The sequence below is a fragment of the Amia ocellicauda genome, unplaced genomic scaffold, assembly GCF_036373705.1.
Source record: "Amia ocellicauda isolate fAmiCal2 unplaced genomic scaffold, fAmiCal2.hap1 HAP1_SCAFFOLD_97, whole genome shotgun sequence".
Classification (NCBI taxonomy): Eukaryota; Metazoa; Chordata; class Actinopteri; order Amiiformes; family Amiidae; genus Amia; species Amia ocellicauda.
The window spans coordinates 246,790-265,446 of NW_027103022.1; the positions used below are offsets into that span (position 1 = coordinate 246,790).

The 18,657-nt window shown below is 42.5% G+C and overlaps 6 non-coding genes across 6 annotated transcripts; all 6 read right to left on the reverse strand.

Annotated features, from left to right (window-relative positions):
* Window positions 1-5,870: 5,870 nt before the first annotated feature.
* trnak-uuu (transfer RNA lysine (anticodon UUU)) lies at window positions 5,871-5,943 on the reverse strand. Its single transcript has one exon. It is a non-coding gene; the product is annotated as a tRNA-Lys (tRNA).
* A 235-nt stretch (window positions 5,944-6,178) lies between these two features.
* Window positions 6,179-6,267, reverse strand: trnay-gua (transfer RNA tyrosine (anticodon GUA)). The gene is given in 2 exon segments: window positions 6,179-6,214; window positions 6,231-6,267. It is a non-coding gene; the product is annotated as a tRNA-Tyr (tRNA).
* A 6,264-nt stretch (window positions 6,268-12,531) lies between these two features.
* trnak-uuu (transfer RNA lysine (anticodon UUU)) lies at window positions 12,532-12,604 on the reverse strand. Its single transcript has one exon. It is a non-coding gene; the product is annotated as a tRNA-Lys (tRNA).
* Window positions 12,605-12,839: 235 nt separating this feature from the next.
* On the reverse strand, window positions 12,840-12,928 carry trnay-gua (transfer RNA tyrosine (anticodon GUA)). The gene is given in 2 exon segments: window positions 12,840-12,875; window positions 12,892-12,928. It is a non-coding gene; the product is annotated as a tRNA-Tyr (tRNA).
* Window positions 12,929-16,190: 3,262 nt separating this feature from the next.
* Window positions 16,191-16,263, reverse strand: trnak-uuu (transfer RNA lysine (anticodon UUU)). The gene has a single exon. It is a non-coding gene; the product is annotated as a tRNA-Lys (tRNA).
* A 235-nt stretch (window positions 16,264-16,498) lies between these two features.
* On the reverse strand, window positions 16,499-16,587 carry trnay-gua (transfer RNA tyrosine (anticodon GUA)). Its single transcript is given in 2 exon segments — window positions 16,499-16,534; window positions 16,551-16,587. It is a non-coding gene; the product is annotated as a tRNA-Tyr (tRNA).
* Between the last annotated feature and the right edge of the window lie 2,070 nt (window positions 16,588-18,657).

Consider the following 18,657-nt stretch of genomic DNA (forward strand, 5'->3'; position numbering starts at 1 on the left):
ATTGTGTCGTGAGATTTTTATCCCCTGAAAAATATTATGTCATTTTGTTTGGTCAACTTCATAAATCTTGTATCAAATCAAACTTATTCAAATGTGTGAAAATATTACATTTATACATCACCTGTAGAAAGCGTTTCATAACTGAAATGTTGTGTTTGCCGGACTGAACGCACACCTACACTGAGTTGCAGTGCTATCAGTTGTATCGTAAGGTACACTTAAAAATTTCAATTTAAGAAGTGAATTTATAGTATCACCTTATCACGAATCCTGGAATCTTGTAGAACTCAATTTCTGTAATAATTGGACACAGACACCAATTCCAAAGATATAAATTGTTAAATTTATTCAAAAACAAAGACTAAATGTAGCACTACACTAATTATACAAAAGGGAAAAGCTAATCAAAATTCAACTCTAGATCAACAAATCAAAGACAAATCACTTCCGTGACCAAATCAAAGACCATGGGATCGCATATGATTACACACAAATCGTTAAACAAAAAAGGTTATAAACACATTAACTACAATACCGGTTAGTAAGACGAAGGTGAGTCTCTCGTTAGTATTGTTAGTCAGACATTAAATAACTACGCAGGTTAGTATTTATGTCAGGTAACTTCTCGTTATATATATATCTGTCTCATTTACGTTTAGGTGCCGAGAAAGATCCTATCGTTACTTGTTACCACAATTTCCCTTAACTGATTATTATTCAATGATCAAGGATAGGCAGGGCCACCAATAATCTAACGTCTATTGACTTGTGTCAATTTCAGACTAAACAGTTAAACAGGAATGAGAAGATATTTCTCGGGGTTGACAGATTTTATTTCTAAAATTATCAACAAAACAGTTTAATGCAACACACATTTATATTTAAGAAAACGAAATGATATTACACATTCTAGAGTTTTGAATCACAGAATAACATTTCTAATTGATTTCTCAAATGTCATGAATCATGAACTCCAAACTGTTAAACTTATCTGAACTTCGTCGCAGAGAGGCCTCTCTGTCTTCGGGCTCAGATCACAGCACACGGCACATGGTCCGTGTGGTTTGGAACAAAGGCAGTGCGGTTCGGCTTTGTCCAAGAACTTCCACTCAGTCGATGCACCTGGAAATTGGGGTTTCGCGAAATTAGAGTCTTTTCCAAACAGATTTTCCACTGGTTTGAAGGCTCCAAGGTTGTGCACAAAATCTTCTTTGTAAGCAGGGTTCCACCGTAGTTACTTGAAGACAAAGTCTTTGAGGAAAGCAGAGCCCTGTTCGTTCCAAGGGTCAAGTTTCTTAAGACTCAAATAGCTATTTAAATGACTGAACACTTTCATATACATTCGACTTACTCAATTGTCCAGCTGTAAAACTCCACTGATCAGGTGGGCACAGGCGGGCATGCGCAGTCTGTAAAGTTCTTTCTTTAATATAGTCCTTTAATAGAATTCTTCGTACGGCTCAATCTCCTTCTCCCAGTTTAACTCTTCTGTTGCCGGCAAAGACTTGGTTGGTTTCTGGTTCCGGTTCGGGCAACAGAGCTACAGGTTGAGCTGTGGCAGCGAGTTACTGGTTCAGGTGAGAGAGAAATAGAGCGAGAGAGAGAGAGAGAGAGAGAGAGAGAGAGAGAGAGAGAGAGACTGTGCACTGTTCCTTATAGTCTGTCAGATCAATAGGTGATTGGTTCTTGAGTTCTTGAGATTGGATTTCGGTTTCAGCCCCCAGTGTCCTAATGGAGGGGGGCTTGATTTATGACTGATGTCAATCCATGCCATCTTTTGGAAATGCCGGTTGGCCCGGGTTCGTAGCTCTATGTCGGGATTTCGGCTCTCGTCCACTTCAAAGAGTTTTTATCACCTACAGGCCCCTTTCTCCAGACATCTCATAGCAGGATTCAACCTATTTGGCCTCTTCTCGGTGCCATCCTCCCCAAAACTGTCACTTTGATGCAAACCAGTTCCAAGCTGATGAGCAAAGGAAATCTGATAACTTTGGGGGTGGAGAGGTCTTCTTTAGATCAGTGCTTCAGCTCAGAGCCCGAATGCTCTTATCAAAATAAACCCAACATAACGCTACACAGTGGAACTGCAAGGCAATTGATTAAAGGGACATGTGGTGAATTCCTTTTTATCTTTATACTGTTGTTGGATGTCTCCTGTTCCTCTAAGTGTCATTTGGCCTTGGTTTTCCCCCTCTGTGTTGAATAATCGGGCTCTAAATAGCCCCGGCGTTTCTCCTGCAGTTCTTCGTTCTTTCCACTGCTAGCGCTGCCTTTGTGCAGCTTGTTATAGGATATTGTGAACTGAACCTATTTTGCTGTGAATTTATATTTACTGCGAATAGTTTATTGTGGCTGGTCTTGGTCTGTCTGCACTAAATAAATGATTTGTATCAAGGGATTATTTAGTTTGTCTGTGTACTTTTTTACCTAACCACTAAGGTCCACTCCTTGCACTTCACACATTTGCCCTTTTAATTACTCCCTTACTGACATACTTTAACATGCAATGTGCGTGTGATAATAGTTTTAGCAGCCTGTTGCCATTCAGGTGAGACAATACCTAGTAAATCCTTTTTTTTTTTTTCATGTTGGTGCGCCGCGAAGGTTTTTGGTCTCAGCAAAGTGTGCCGTGGCATTACAACGCTTGGGAACCACTGGCTTGGCTTGTTGGGCATCCAGGTATGCACTGAGATTACGATCGGCACGATGATTGTCGTTCTCAGGAGAATTGTGTTTCTTTGCTGATCACGTTCTCTGTCGCTTTTTACACAGTTCTTACAAGTGGCACATTGGGGATGAAGAGCAGAGCATGCTGACACGCATAGCTGTGGACTTCTGCATGGCATGGGGCCACAGGTCATTCCAAGTATTTCAAGACGCCTGCAAATGTGTGGACACGTTGTGTTGGCCCAACCCTCACAGATTGTGCCAAGTCAAGTAGAGATGCATGTTGTGCTGTTCTAAAGTGACACGTCGTCAACAGCAAAAACATCTCTCAGAGTTCCTGGCTTGACTTGCCTCTGGAAGACAACACTTGCCCAGGCTGGATATTTGCCGAAAGAAGCAAAGAGGACTAGACACCTTGCCTAGACGCAACTGCATATTTCATTGTCACCTGGAAGGCCATCCAGGCTTTTCACCATCATGGCCCTCGGTCAACAAGGCGCCCGAACAGGGACTCGAACCCTGGACCCTCAGATTAAAAGTCTGATGCTCTAACACACAAATCGTTAAACAAAAAAGGTTATAAACACATTAACTACAATACCGGTTAGTAAGACGAAGGTGAGTCTCTCGTTAGTATTGTTAGTCAGACATTAAATAACTACGCAGGTTAGTATTTATGTCAGGTAACTTCTCGTTATATATATATCAGTCTCATTTACGTTTAGGTGCCGAGAAAGATCCTATCGTTACTTGTTACCACAATTTCCCTTAACTGATTATTATTCAATGATCATGGATAGGCAGGGACACCAATTATCTAACGTCTATTGACTTGTGTCAATTTCAGACTAAACAGTTAAACAGGAATGAGAAGATATTTCTCGGGGTTGACAGATTTTATTTCTAAAATTATCAACAAAACAGTTTAATGCAACACACATTTATATTTAAGAAAACTAAATGATATTACACATTCTAGAGTTATGAATCACAGAATAACATTTCTAATTGATTTCTCAAATGTCATGAATCATGAACTCCAAACTGTTAAACTTATCTGAACTTCGTCGCAGAGAGGCCTCTCTGTCTTCGGGCTCAGATCACAGCACACGGCACATGGTCCGTGTGGTTTGGAACAAAGGCAGTGCGGTTCGGCTTTGTCCAAGAACTTCCACTCAGTCGATGCAGCTGGAAGTTGGGGTTTCGCGAAATTAGAGTCTTTTCCAAACAGATTTTCCACTGGTTTGAAGGCTCCAAGGTTGTGCACAAAATCTTCTTTGTAAGCAGGGTTCCACCGTAGTTACTTGAAGACAAAGTCTTTGAGGAAAGCAGGGCCCTGTTCGTTCCAAGGGTCAAGTTTCTTAAGACTCAAATAGCTATTTAAATGACTGAACACTTTCATATACATTCGACTTACTCAATTGTCCAGCTGTAAAACTCCACTGATCAGGTGGGCACAGGCGGGCATGCGCAGTCTGTAAAGTTCTTTATTTAATAAAGTCCTTTAAAAGAATTCTTCGTACGGCTCAATCTCCTTCTCCCAGTTTAACTCTTCTGTTGCCGGCAAAGACTTGGTTGGTTTCTGGTTCCGGTTCGGGCAACAGAGCTACTGGTTGAACTGTGGCAGCGAGTTACTGGTTCAGGTGAGAGAGAAAGAGAGAGAGAGAGAAAGAGAGAGAGAGAGAGAGAGAGAGAGACTGTGCACTGTTCCTTATAGTCTGTCAGATCAATAGGTGATTGGTTCTTGAGTTCTTGAGATTGGATTTCGGTTTCAGCCCCCAGTGTCCTAATGGAGGGGGGCTTGATTTATGACTGATGTCAATCCATGCCATCTTTTGGAAATGCCGGTTGGCCCGGGTTCGTAGCTCTATGTCGGGATTTCGGCTCTCGTCCACTTCAAAGAGTTTTTATCACCTACAGGCCCCTTTCTCCAGACATCTTATAGCAGGATTCAACCTATTTGGCCTCTTCTCGGTGCCATCCTCCCCAAAACTGTCACTTTGATGCAAACCAGTTCCAAGCTGATGAGCAAAGGAAATCTGATAACTTTGGGGGTGGAGAGGTCTTCTTTAGATCAGTGCTTCAGCTCAGAGCCCAAATGCTCTTATCAAAATACACCCAACATAATGCTACACAGTGGAACTGCAAGGCAATTGATTAAAGGGACATGTGGTGAATTCCTTTTTATCTTTATACTGTTGTTGGATGTCTCCTGTTCCTCTAAGTCTCATTTGGCCTTGGTTTTCCCCCTCTGTGTTGAATAATCGGGCTCTAAATAGCCCCGGCGTTTCTCCTGCAGTTCTTCGTTCTTTCCACTGCTAGCGCTGCCTTTGTGCAGCTTGTTATAGGATATTGTGAACTGAACCTATTTTGCTGTGAATTTATATTTACTGCGAATAGTTTATTGTGGCTGGTCTTGGTCTGTCTGCACTAAATAAATGATATGTATCAAGGGATTATTTAGTTTGTCTGTGTACTTTTTTACTTAACCACTAAGGGCCACTCCTTGCACTTCACACATTTGCCCTTTTAATTACTCCCTTACTGACATACTTTAACATGCAATGTGCGTGTGATAATAGCTTTAGCAGCCTGTTGCCATTCAGGTGAGACAATACCTAGTAAATCCTTTTTTTTTTTTTTCATGTTGGTGCGCCGCGAAGGTTTTTGGTCTCAGCAAAGTGTGCCGTGGCATTACAACGCTTGGGAACCACTGGCTTGGCTTGTTGGGCATCCAGGTATGCACTGAGATTACGATCGGCACGATGATTGTCGTTCTCAGGAGAATTGTGTTTCTTTGCTGATCACGTTCTCTGTCGCTTTTTATACAGTTCTTACAAGTAGCACATTGGGGATGAGGAGCAGAGCATGCTGACACGCATAGCTGTGGACTTCTGCATGGCATGGGGCCACAGGTCATTCCAAGTATTTCAAGACGCCTGCAAATGTGTGGACACGTTGTGTTGGCCCAACCCTCACAGATTGTGCCAAATCAAGTAGAGATGCATGTTGTGCTGTTCTAAAGTGACACGTCGTCAACGGCAAAAACATCTCTCAGAGTTCCTGGCTTGACTTGCCCAGGCTGGATATTTGCCGAAAGAAGCAAAGAGGACTAGACACCTTGCATAGACGCAACTGCATATTTCATTGTCACCTGGAAGGCCATCCAAGCTTTTCACCATCATGGCCCTCGGTCAACAAGGCGCCCGAACAGGGACTCGAACCCTGGACCCTCAGATTAAAAGTCTGATGCTCTACCGGCTGAGCTACCCGGGCTTCAGTGAAGTGCTTCACAATGTGTTGGCTTCATGATTGTTCCAGACCGCTTTCTGGCCGGTTTAGAAAACTGGGCTCAGGGTGAAAAGGGTCACATGCATATGAGATGTTTGGGCAATGCGAGTTCTACACAGCAAATCCGAATTTCCGGTGTTTTCTCCTTGTCCTCATGCAATTCCAATGGCTTGACATTTGGGAGCTCGTCCAAAACCGATGTCAAGCCATAATCACGCCTTCCTTCGAGCCGGAATTGAACCAGCGACCTAAGGATGCCCGCTGTCTGAAACCTACAGTCCTCCGCTCTACCAACTGAGCTATCGAAGGGAAGCTTCTCACCGTCTTCCCCTGGCAGTCTCAGTGGCCGTGCAAAGCCAAGAAGCACCGTGGCTTGGCTCAGTGGTTTTCAACCCGTGTGCCGTGAGGACTACCCAATTGTGTCGTGAGATTTTTATCCCCTGAAAAATATTATGTCATTTTGTTTGGTCAACTTCATAAATCTTGTATCAAATCAAACTTATTCAAATGTGTGAAAATATTACATTTATACATCACCTGTAGAAAGCGTTTCATAACTGAAATGTTGTGTTTGCCGGACTGAACGCACACCTACACTGAGTTGCAGTGCTATCAGTTGTATCGTAAGGTACACTTATAAATTTCAATTTAAGAAGTGAATTTATAGTATCACCTTATCACGAATCCTGGAATCTTGTAGAACTCAATTTCTGTAATAATTGGACACAGACACCAATTCCAAAGATATAAATTGTTAAATTTATTCAAAAACAAAGACTAAATGTAGCACTACACTAATTATACAAAAGGGAAAAGCTAATTAAAATTCAACTCTAGATCAACAAATCAAAGACAAATCACTTCCGTGACCAAATCAAAGACCATGGGATCGCATATGATAACACACAAATCGTTAAACAAAAAAGGTTATAAACACATTAACTACAATACCGGTTAGTAAGACGAAGGTGAGTCTCTCGTTAGTATTGTTAGTCAGACATTAAATAACTACGCAGGTTAGTATTTATGTCAGGTAACTTCTCGTTATATATATATCAGTCTCATTTACGTTTAGGTGCCGAGAAAGATCCTATCGTTACTTGTTACCACAATTTCCCTTAACTGATTATTATTCAATGATCAAGGATAGGCAGGGCCACCAATAATCTAACGTCTATTGACTTGTGTCAATTTCAGACTAAACAGTTAAACAGGAATGAGAAGATATTTCTCGGGGTTGACAGATTTTATTTCTAAAATTATCAACAAAACAGTTTAATGCAACACACATTTATATTTAAGAAAACTAAATGATATTACACATTCTAGAGTTTTGAATCACAGAATAACATTTCTAATTGATTTCTCAAATGTCATGAATCATGAACTCCAAACTGTTAAACTTATCTGAACTTCGTCGCAGAGAGGCCTCTCTGTCTTCGGGCTCAGATCACAGCACACGGCACATGGTCCGTGTGGTTTGGAACAAAGGCAGTGCGGTTCGGCTTTGTCCAAGAACTTCCACTCAGTCGATGCACCTGGAAATTGGGGTTTCGCGAAATTAGAGTCTTTTCCAAACAGATTTTCCACTGGTTTGAAGGCTCCAAGGTTGTGCACAAAATCTTCTTTGTAAGCAGGGTTCCACCGTAGTTACTTGAAGACAAAGTCTTTGAGGAAAGCAGGGCCCTGTTCGTTCCAAGGGTCAAGTTTCTTAAGACTCAAATAGCTATTTAAATGACTGAACACTTTCATATACATTCGACTTACTCAATTGTCCAGCTGTAAAACTCCACTGATCAGGTGGGCACAGGCGGGCATGCGCAGTCTGTAAAGTTCTTTATTTAATAAAGTCCTTTAATAGAATTCTTCGTACGGCTCAATCTCCTTCTCCCAGTTTAACTCTTCTGTTGCCGGCAAAGACTTGGTTGGTTTCTGGTTCCGGTTCGGGCAACAGAGCTACAGGTTGAGCTGTGGCAGCGAGTTACTGGTTCAGGTGAGAGAGAAAGAGAGAGAGAGAGAGAGAGAGAGAGAGAGACTGTGCACTGTTCCTTATAGTCTGTCAGATCAATAGGTGATTGGTTCTTGAGTTCTTGAGATTGGATTTCGGTTTCAGCCCCCAGTGTCTTAATGGAGGGGGGCTTGATTTATGACTGATGTCAATCCATGCCATCTTTTGGAAGTGCCGGTTGGCCCGGGTTCGTAGCTCTATGTCGGGATTTCGGCTCTCGTCCACTTCAAAGAGTTTTTATCACCTACAGGCCCCTTTCTCCAGACATCTCATAGCAGGATTCAACCTATTTGGCCTCTTCTCGGTGCCATCCACCCCAAAACTGTCACTTTGATGCAAACCAGTTCCAAGCTGATGAGCAAAGGAAATCTGATAACTTTGGGGGTGGAGAGGTCTTCTTTAGATCAGTGCTTCAGCTCAGAGCCCAAATGCTCTTATCAAAATACACCCAACATAACGCTACACAGTGGAACTGCAAGGCAATTGATTAAAGGGACATGTGGTGAATTCCTTTTTATCTTTATACTGTTGTTGGATGTCTCCTGTTCCTCTAAGTCTCATTTGGCCCTGGTTTTCCCCCTCTGTGTTGAATAATCGGGCTCTAAATAGCCCCGGCGTTTCTCCTGCAGTTCTTCGTTCTTTCCACTGCTAGCGCTGCCTTTGTGCAGCTTGTTATAGGATATTGTGAACTGAACCTATTTTGCTGTGAATTTATATTTACTGCGAATAGTTTATTGTGGATGGTCTTGGTCTGTCTGCACTAAATAAATGATTTGTATCAAGGGATTATTTAGTTTGTCTGTGTACTTTTTTACCTAACCACTAAGGGCCACTCCTTGCACTTCACACATTTGCCCTTTTAATTACTCCCTTACTGACATACTTTAACATGCAATGTGCGTGTGATAATAGTTTTAGCAGCCTGTTGCCATTCAGGTGAGACAATACCTAGTAAATCCTTTTTTTTTTTTTTCATGTTGGTGCGCCGCAAAGGTTTTTGGTCTCAGCAAAGTGTTCCGTGGCATTACAACGCTTGGGAACCACTGGCTTGGCTTGTTGGGCATCCAGGTATGCACTGAGATTACGATCGGCACGATGATTGTCGTTCTCAGGAGAATTGTGTTTCTTTGCTGATCACGTTCTCTGTCGCTTTTTACACAGTTCTTACAAGTGGCACATTGGGGATGAAGAGCAGAGCATGCTGACACGCATAGCTGTGGACTTCTGCATGGCATGGGGCCACAGGTCATTCCAAGTATTTCAAGACGCCTGCAAATGTGTGGACACGTTGTGTTGGCCCAACCCTCACAGATTGTGCCAAGTCAAGTAGAGATGCATGTTGTGCTGTTCTAAAGTGACACGTCGTCAACGGCAAAAACATCTCTCAGAGTTCCTGGCTTGACTTGCCTCTGGAAGACAACACTTGCCCAGGCTGGATATTTGCCGAAAGAAGCAAAGAGGACTAGACACCTTGCCTAGACGCAACTGCATATTTCATTGTCACCTGGAAGGCCATCCAGGCTTTTCACCATCATGGCCCTCGGTCAACAATGCGCCCGAACAGGGACTCGAACCCTGGACCCTCAGATTAAAAGTCTGATGCTCTAACACACAAATCGTTAAACAAAAAAGGTTATAAACACATTAACTACAATACCGGTTAGTAAGACGAAGGTGAGTCTCTCGTTAGTATTGTTAGTCAGACATTAAATAACTACGCAGGTTAGTATTTATGTCAGGTAACTTCTCGTTATATATATATCAGTCTCATTTACGTTTAGGTGCCGAGAAAGATCCTATCATTACTTGTTACCACAATTTCCCTTAACTGATTATTATTCAATGATCAAGGATAGGCAGGGCCACCAATAATCTAACGTCTATTGACTTGTGTCAATTTCAGACTAAACAGTTAAACAGGAATGAGAAGATATTTCTCGGGGTTGACAGATTTTATTTCTAAAATTATCAACAAAACAGTTTAATGCAACACACATTTATATTTAAGAAAACGAAATGATATTACACATTCTAGAGTTTTGAATCACAGAATAACATTTCTAATTGATTTCTCAAATGTCATGAATCATGAACTCCAAACTGTTAAACTTATCTGAACTTCGTCACAGAGAGGCCTCTCTGTCTTCGGGCTCAGATCACAGCACACGGCATATGGTCCGTGTGGTTTGGAACAAAGGCAGTGCGGTTCGGCTTTGTCCAAGAACTTCCACTCAGTCGATGCACCTGGAAATTGGGGTTTCGCGAAATTAGAGTCTTTTCCAACAGATTTTCCACTGGTTTGAAGGCTCCAAGGTTGTGCACAAAATCTTCTTTGTAAGCAGGGTTCCACCGTAGTTACTTGAAGACAAAGTCTTTGAGGAAAGCAGGGCCCTGTTCGTTCCAAGGGTCAAGTTTCTTAAGACTCAAATAGCTATTTAAATGACTGAACACTTTCATATACATTCGACTTACTCAATTGTCCAGCTGTAAAACTCCACTGATCAGGTGGGCACAGGCGGGCATGCGCAGTCTGTAAAGTTCTTTCTTTAATATAGTCCTTTAATAGAATTCTTCGTACGGCTCAATCTACTTCTCCCAGTTTAACTCTTCTGTTGCCGGCAAAGACTTGGTTGGTTTCTGGTTCCGGTTCGGGCAACAGAGCTACAGGTTGAGCTGTGGCAGCGAGTTACTGGTTCAGGTGAGAGAGAAAGAGAGAGAGAGAGAGAGAGACTGTGCACTGTTTCTTATAGTCTGTCAGATCAATAGGTGATTGGTTCTTGAGTTCTTGAGATTGGATTTCGGTTTCAGCCCCCAGTGTCCTAATGGAGGGGGGCTTGATTTATGACTGATGTCAATCCATGCCATCATTTGGAAATGCCGGTTGGCCCGGGTTCGTAGCTCTATGTCGGGATTTCGGCTCTCGTCCACTTCAAAGAGTTTTTATCACCTACAGGCCCCTTTCTCCAGACATCTCATAGCAGGATTCAACCTATTTGGCCTCTTCTCGGTGCCATCCTCCCCAAAACTGTCACTTTGATGCAAACCAGTTCCAAGCTGATGAGCAAAGGAAATCTGATAACTTTGGGGGTGGAGAGGTCTTCTTTAGATCAGTGCTTCAGCTCAGAGCCCAAATGCTCTTATCAAAATACACCCAACATAACGCTACACAGTGGAACTGCAAGGCAATTGATTAAAGGGACATGTGGTGAATTCCTTTTCATCTTTATACTGTTGTTGGATGTCTCCTGTTCCTCTAAGTCTCATTTGGCTTTGGTTTCCCCCCTCTGTGTTGAATAATCGGGCTCTAAATAGCCCCGGCGTTTCTTCTGCAGTTCTTCGTTCTTTCCACTGCTAGCGCTGCCTTTGTGAAGGCAGATGGTGCTTGTGAGAAGTCAACAGCATGTCCACCGAAAAGGGTGTCTGACTCCTGGTTTTGGATCCGGAAGGGTTGATAACAGACCGAAATGGTTACAATATGATACTGCTTAGATTAACTGTGGATATGTATTGTGATCGTGCTCGGCTCAGGTGTGCGTTCAGTCTGCACACAAAACATTTCGGTCGCGAAACGTCTAATCAAATCGAATAAAATGGCGGGGATAGCATGTTTGATCCGTGTGCTATTGTTTTTCAACAATTGTAATGCCCTTTGTAACGTTTAACTACTTCGTTAAATACAGCTTGTTATAGGATATTGTGAACTGAACCTATTTTGCTGTGAATTTATATTTACTGCGAATAGTTTATTGTGGCTGGTCTTGGTCTGTCTGCACTAAATAAATGATTTGTATCAAGGGATTATTTAGTTTGTCTGTGTACTTTTTTACCTAACCACTAAGGGCCACTCCTTGCACTTCACACATTTGCCCTTTTAATTACTCCCTTACTGACATACTTTAACATGCAATGTGCGTGTGATAATAGTTTTAGCAGCCTGTTGCCATTCAGGTGAGACAATACCTAGTAAATCCTTTTTTTTTTTTTTCATGTTGGTGCGCCGCGAAGGTTTTTGGTCTCAGCAAAGTGTGCCGTGGCATTACAACGCTTGGGAACCACTGGCTTGGCTTGTTGGGCATCCAGGTATGCACTGAGATTACGATCGGCACGATGATTGTCGTTCTCAGGAGAATTGTGTTTCTTTGCTGATCATGTTCTCTGTCGCTTTTTACAAAGTTCTTACAAGTGGCACATTGGGGATGAGGAGCAGAGCATGCTGACACGCATAGCTGTGGACTTCTGCATGGCATGGGGCCACAGGTCATTCCAAGTATTTCAAGACGCCTGCAAATGTGTGGACACGTTGTGTTGGCCCAACCCTCACAGATTGTGCCAAGTCAAGTAGAGATGCATGTTGTGCTGTTCTAAAGTGACACGTCGTCAACGGCAAAAACATCTCTCAGAGTTCCTGGCTTGACTTGCCTCTGGAAGACAACACTTGCCCAGGCTGGATATTTGCAGAAAGAAGCAAAGAGGACTAGACACCTTGCCTAGACACAACTGCATATTTCATTGTCACCTGGAAGGCCATCCAGGCTTTTCACCATCATGGCCCTCGGTCAACAAGGCACCCGAACAGGGACTCGAACCCTGGACCCTCAGATTAAAAGTCTGATGCTCTACCGGCTGAGCTACCCGGGCTTCAGTGAAGTGCTTCACAATGTGTTGGCTTCATGATTGTTCCAGACCGCTTTCTGGCCGGTTTAGAAAACTGGGCTCAGGGTGAAAAGGGCCACATGCATATGAGATGTTTGGGCAATGCGAGTTCTCCACAGCAAATCCGAATTTCCGGTGTTTTCTCCTTGTCCTCATGCAATTCCAATGGCTTGACATTTGGGAGCTCGTCCAAAACCGATGTCAAACCATAATCACGCCTTCCTTCGAGCCGGAATTGAACCAGCGACCTAAGGATGCCCGCTGTCTGAAACCTACAGTCCTCCGCTCTACCAACTGAGCTATCGAAGGGAAGATTCTCACTGTCTTCCCCTGGCAGTCTCAGTGGCCGTGCAAAGCCAAGAAGCACCGTGGCTTGGCTCAGTGGTTTTCAACCCGTGTGCCGTGAGGACTACCCAATTGTGTCGTGAGATTTTTATCCCCTGAAAAATATTATGTCATTTTGTTTGGTCAACTTCATAAATCTTGTATCAAATCAAACTTATTCAAATGTGTGAAAATATTACATTTATACATCACCTGTAGAAAGCGTTTCATAACTGAAATGTTGTGTTTGCCGGACTGAACGCACACCTACACTGAGTTGCAGTGCTATCAGTTGTATCGTAAGGTACACTTATAAATTTCAATTTAAGAAGTGAATTTATAGTATCACCTTATCACGAATCCTGGAATCTTGTAGAACTCAATTTCTGTAATAATTGGACACAGACACCAATTCCAAAGATATAAATTGTTAAATTTATTCAAAAACAAAGACTAAATGTAGCACTACACTAATTATACAAAAGGGAAAAGCTAATTAAAATTCAACTCTAGATCAACAAATCAAAGACAAATCACTTCCGTGACCAAATCAAAGACCATGGGATCGCATATGATAACACACAAATCGTTAAACAAAAAAGGTTATAAACACATTAACTACAATACCGGTTAGTAAGACGAAGGTGAGTCTCTCGTTAGTATTGTTAGTCAGACATTAAATAACTACGCAGGTTAGTATTTATGTCAGGTAACTTCTCGTTATATATATATCAGTCTCATTTACGTTTAGGTGCCGAGAAAGATCCTATCGTTACTTGTTACCACAATTTCCCTTAACTGATTATTATTCAATGATCAAGGATAGGCAGGGCCACCAATAATCTAACGTCTATTGACTTGTGTCAATTTCAGACTAAACAGTTAAACAGGAATGAGAAGATATTTCTCGGGGTTGACAGATTTTATTTCTAAAATTATCAACAAAACAGTTTAATGCAACACACATTTATATTTAAGAAAACTAAATGATATTACACATTCTAGAGTTATGAATCACAGAATAACATTTCTAATTGATTTCTCAAATGTCATGAATCATGAACTCCAAACTGTTAAACTTATCTGAACTTCGTCGCAGAGAGGCCTCTCTGTCTTCGGGCTCAGATCACAGCACACGGCACATGGTCCGTGTGGTTTGGAACAAAGGCAGTGCGGTTCGGCTTTGTCCAAGAACTTCCACTCAGTCGATGCAGATGGAAGTTGGGGTTTCGCGAAATTAGAGTCTTTTCCAAACAGATTTTCCACTGGTTTGAAGGCTCCAAGGTTGTGCACAAAATCTTCTTTGTAAGCAGGGTTCCACCGTAGTTACTTGAAGACAAAGTCTTTGAGGAAAGCAGGGCCCTGTTCGTTCCAAGGGTCAAGTTTCTTAAGACTCAAATAGCTATTTAAATGACTGAACACTTTCATATACATTCGACTTACTCAATTGTCCAGCTGTAAAACTCCACTGATCAGGTGGGCACAGGCGGGCATGCGCAGTCTGTAAAGTTCTTTATTTAATAAAGTCCTTTAAAAGAATTCTTCGTACGGCTCAATCTCCTTCTCCCAGTTTAACTCTTCTGTTGCCGGCAAAGACTTGGTTGGTTTCTGGTTCCGGTTCGGGCAACAGAGCTACAGGTTGAGCTGTGGCAGCGAGTTACTGGTTCAGGTGAGAGAGAAAGAGAGAGAGAGAGAAAGAGAGAGAGAGAGAGAGAGAGAGACTGTGCACTGTTCCTTATAGTCTGTCAGATCATTAGGTGATTGGTTCTTGAGTTCTTGAGATTGGATTTCGGTTTCAGCCCCCAGTGTCCTAATGGGGGGGGGCTTGATTTATGACTGATGTCAATCCATGCCATCTTTTGGAAATGCCGGTTGGCCCGGGTTCGTAGCTCTATGTCGGGATTTCGGCTCTCGTCCACTTCAAAGAGTTTTTATCACCTACAGGCCCCTTTCTCCAGACATCTCATAGCAGGATTCAACCTATTTGGCCTCTTCTCGGTGCCATCCTCCCCAAAACTGTCACTTTGATGCAAACCAGTTCCAAGCTGATGAGCAAAGGAAATCTGATAACTTTGGGGGTGGAGAGGTCTTCTTTAGATCAGTGCTTCAGCTCAGAGCCCAAATGCTCTTATCAAAATACACCCAACATAACGCTACACAGTGGAACTGCAAGGCAATTGATTAAAGGGACATGTGGTGAATTCCTTTTTATCTCTATACTGTTGTTGGATGTCTCCTCTTCCTCTAAGTCTCATTTGGCCTTGGTTTTCCCCCTCTGTGTTGAATAATCGGGCTCTAAATAGCCCCGGCGTTTCTCCTGCAGTTCTTCGTTCTTTCCACTGCTAGCGATGCCTTTGTGCAGCTTGTTATAGGATATTGTGAACTGAACCTATTTTGCTGTGAATTTATATTTACTGCGAATAGTTTATTGTGGCTGGTCTTGGTCTGTCTGCACTAAATAAATGATTTGTATCAAGGGATTATTTAGTTTGTCTGTGTACTTTTTTACCTAACCACTAAGGGCCACTCCTTGCACTTCACACATTTGCCCTTTTAATTACTCCCTTACTGACATACTTTAACATGCAATGTGCGTGTGATAATAGTTTTAGCAGCCTGTTGCCATTCAGGTGAGACAATACCTAGTAAATCCTTTTTTTTTTTTTTCATGTTGGTGCGCCGCGAAGGTTTTTGGTCTCAGCAAAGTGTGCCGTGGCATTACAACGCTTGGGAACCACTGGCTTGGCTTGTTGGGCATCCAGGTATGCACTGAGATTACGATCGGCACGATGATTGTCGTTCTCAGGAGAATTGTGTTTCTTTGCTGATCATGTTCTCTGTCGCTTTTTACAAAGTTCTTACAAGTGGCACATTGGGGATGAGGAGCAGAGCATGCTGACACGCATAGCTGTGGACTTCTGCATGGCATGGGGCCACAGGTCATTCCAAGTATTTCAAGACGCCTGCAAATGTGTGGACACGTTGTGTTGGCCCAACCCTCACAGATTGTGCCAAGTCAAGTAGAGATGCATGTTGTGCTGTTCTAAAGTGACACGTCGTCAACGGCAAAAACATCTCTCAGAGTTCCTGGCTTGACTTGCCTCTGGAAGACAACACTTGCCCAGGCTGGATATTTGCCGAAAGAAGCAAAGAGGACTAGACACCTTGCCTAGACACAACTGCATATTTCATTGTCACCTGGAAGGCCATCCAGGCTTTTCACCATCATGGCTCTCGGTCAACAAGGCGCCCGAACAGGGACTCAAACCCTGGACCCTCAGATTAAAAGTCTGATGCTCTACCGGCTGAGCTACCCGGGCTTCAGTGAAGTGCTTCACAATGTGTTGGCTTCATGATTGTTCCAGACCGCTTTCTGGCCGGTTTAAAAAACAGGGCTCAGGGTGAAAAGGGTCACATGCATATGAGATGTTTGGGCAATGCGAGTTCTCCACAGCAAATCCGAATTTCCGATGTTTTCTCCTTGTCCTCATGCAATTCCAATGGCTTGACATTTGGGAGCTCGTCCAAAACCGATGTCAAACCATAATCACGCCTTCCTTCGAGCCGGAATTGAACCAGCGACCTAAGGATGCCCGCTGTCTGAAACCTACAGTCCTCCGCTCTACCAACTGAGCTATCGAAGGGAAGCTTCTCACCGTCTTCCCCTGGCAGTCTCAGTGGCCGTGCAAAGCCAAGAAGCACCGTGGCTTGGCTCAGTGGTTTTCAACCCGTGTGCCGTGAGGACTACCCAATTGTGTCGTGAGATTTTTATCCCCTGAAAAATATTATGTCATTTTGTTTGGTCAACTTCATAAATCTTGTATCAAATCAAACTTATTCAAATGTGTGAAAATATTACATTTATACATCACCTGTAGAAAGCGTTTCATAACTGAAATGTTGTGTTTGCCGGACTGAACGCACACCTACACTGAGTTGCAGTGCTATCAGTTGTATCGTAAGGTACACTTATAAATTTCAATTTAAGAAGTGAATTTATAGTATCACCTTATCACGAATCCTGGAATCTTGTAGAACTCAATTTCTGTAATAATTGGACACAGACACCAATTCCAAAGATATAAATTGTTAAATTTATTCAAAAACAAAGACTAAATGTAGCACTACACTAATTATACAAAAGGGAAAAGCTAATTAAAATTCAACTCTAGATCAACAAATCAAAGACAAATCACTTCCGTGACCAAATCAAAGACCATGGGATCGCATATGATAACACACAAATCGTTAAACAAAAAAGGTTATAAACACATTAACTACAATACCGGTTAGTAAGACGAAGGTGAGTCTCTCGTTAGTATTGTTAGTCAGACATTAAATAACTACGCAGGTTAGTATTTATGTCAGGTAACTTCTCGTTATATATATATCAGTCTCATTTACGTTTAGGTGCCGAGAAAGATCCTATCGTTACTTGTTACAACAATTTCCCTTAACTGATTATTATTCAATGATCAAGGATAGGCAGGGCCACCAATAATCTAACGTCTATTGACTTGTGTCAATTTCAGACTAAACAGTTAAACAGGAATGAGAAGATATTTCTCGGGGTTGACAGATTTTATTTCTAAAATTATCAACAAAACAGTTTAATGCAACACACATTTATATTTAAGAAAACTAAATGATATTACATATTCTAGAGTTTTGAATCACAGAATAACATTTCTAATTGATTTCTCAAATGTCATGAATCATGAACTCCAAACTGTTAAACTTATCTGAACTTCGTCGCAGAGAGGCCTCTCTGTCTTCGGGCTCAGATCACAGCACACGGCACATGGTCCGTGTGGTTTGGAACAAAGGCAGTGCGGTTCGGCTTTGTCCAAGAACTTCCACTCAGTCGATGCACCTGGAAATTGGGGTTTCGCGAAATTAGAGTCTTTTCCAAACAGATTTTCCACTGGTTTGAAGGCTCCAAGGTTGTGCACAAAATCTTCTTTGTAAGCAGGGTTCCAACGTAGTTACTTGAAGACAAAGTCTTTGAGGAAAGCAGGGCCCTGTTCCTTCCAAGGGTCAAGTTTCTTAAGACTCAAATAGCTATTTAAATGACTGAACACTTTCATATACATTCGACTTACTCAATTGTCCAGCTGTAAAACTCCACTGATCAGGTGGGCACAGGCGGGCATGCGCAGTCTGTAAAGTTCTTTATTTAATAAAGTCCTTTAATAGAATTCTTCGTACGGCTCAATCTCCTTCTCCCAGTTTAACTCTTCTGTTGCCGGCAAAGACTTGGTTGGTTTCTGGTTCCGGTTCGGGCAACAGAGCTACAGGTTGAGCTGTGGCAGCGAGTTACTGGTTCAGGTGAGAGAGAAAGAGAGAGAGAGAGATAGAGAGAGAGAGAGAGAGAGAGAGAGACTGTGCACTGTTCCTTATAGTCTGTCAGATCAATAGGTGATTGGTTCTTGAGTTCTTGAGATTGGATTTCGGTTTCAGCCCCCAGTGTCCTAATGGAGGGGGGCTTGATTTATGACTGATGTCAATCCATGCCATCTTTTGGAAATGCCGGTTGGCCCGGGTTCGTAGCTCTATGTCGGGATTTCGGCTCTCGTCCACTTCAAAGAGTTTTTATCACCTACAGGCCCCTTTCTCCAGACATCTCATAGCAGGATTCAACCTATTTGGCCTCTTCTCGGTGCCATCCTCCCCAAAACTGTCACTTTGATGCAAACCAGTTCCAAGCTGATGAG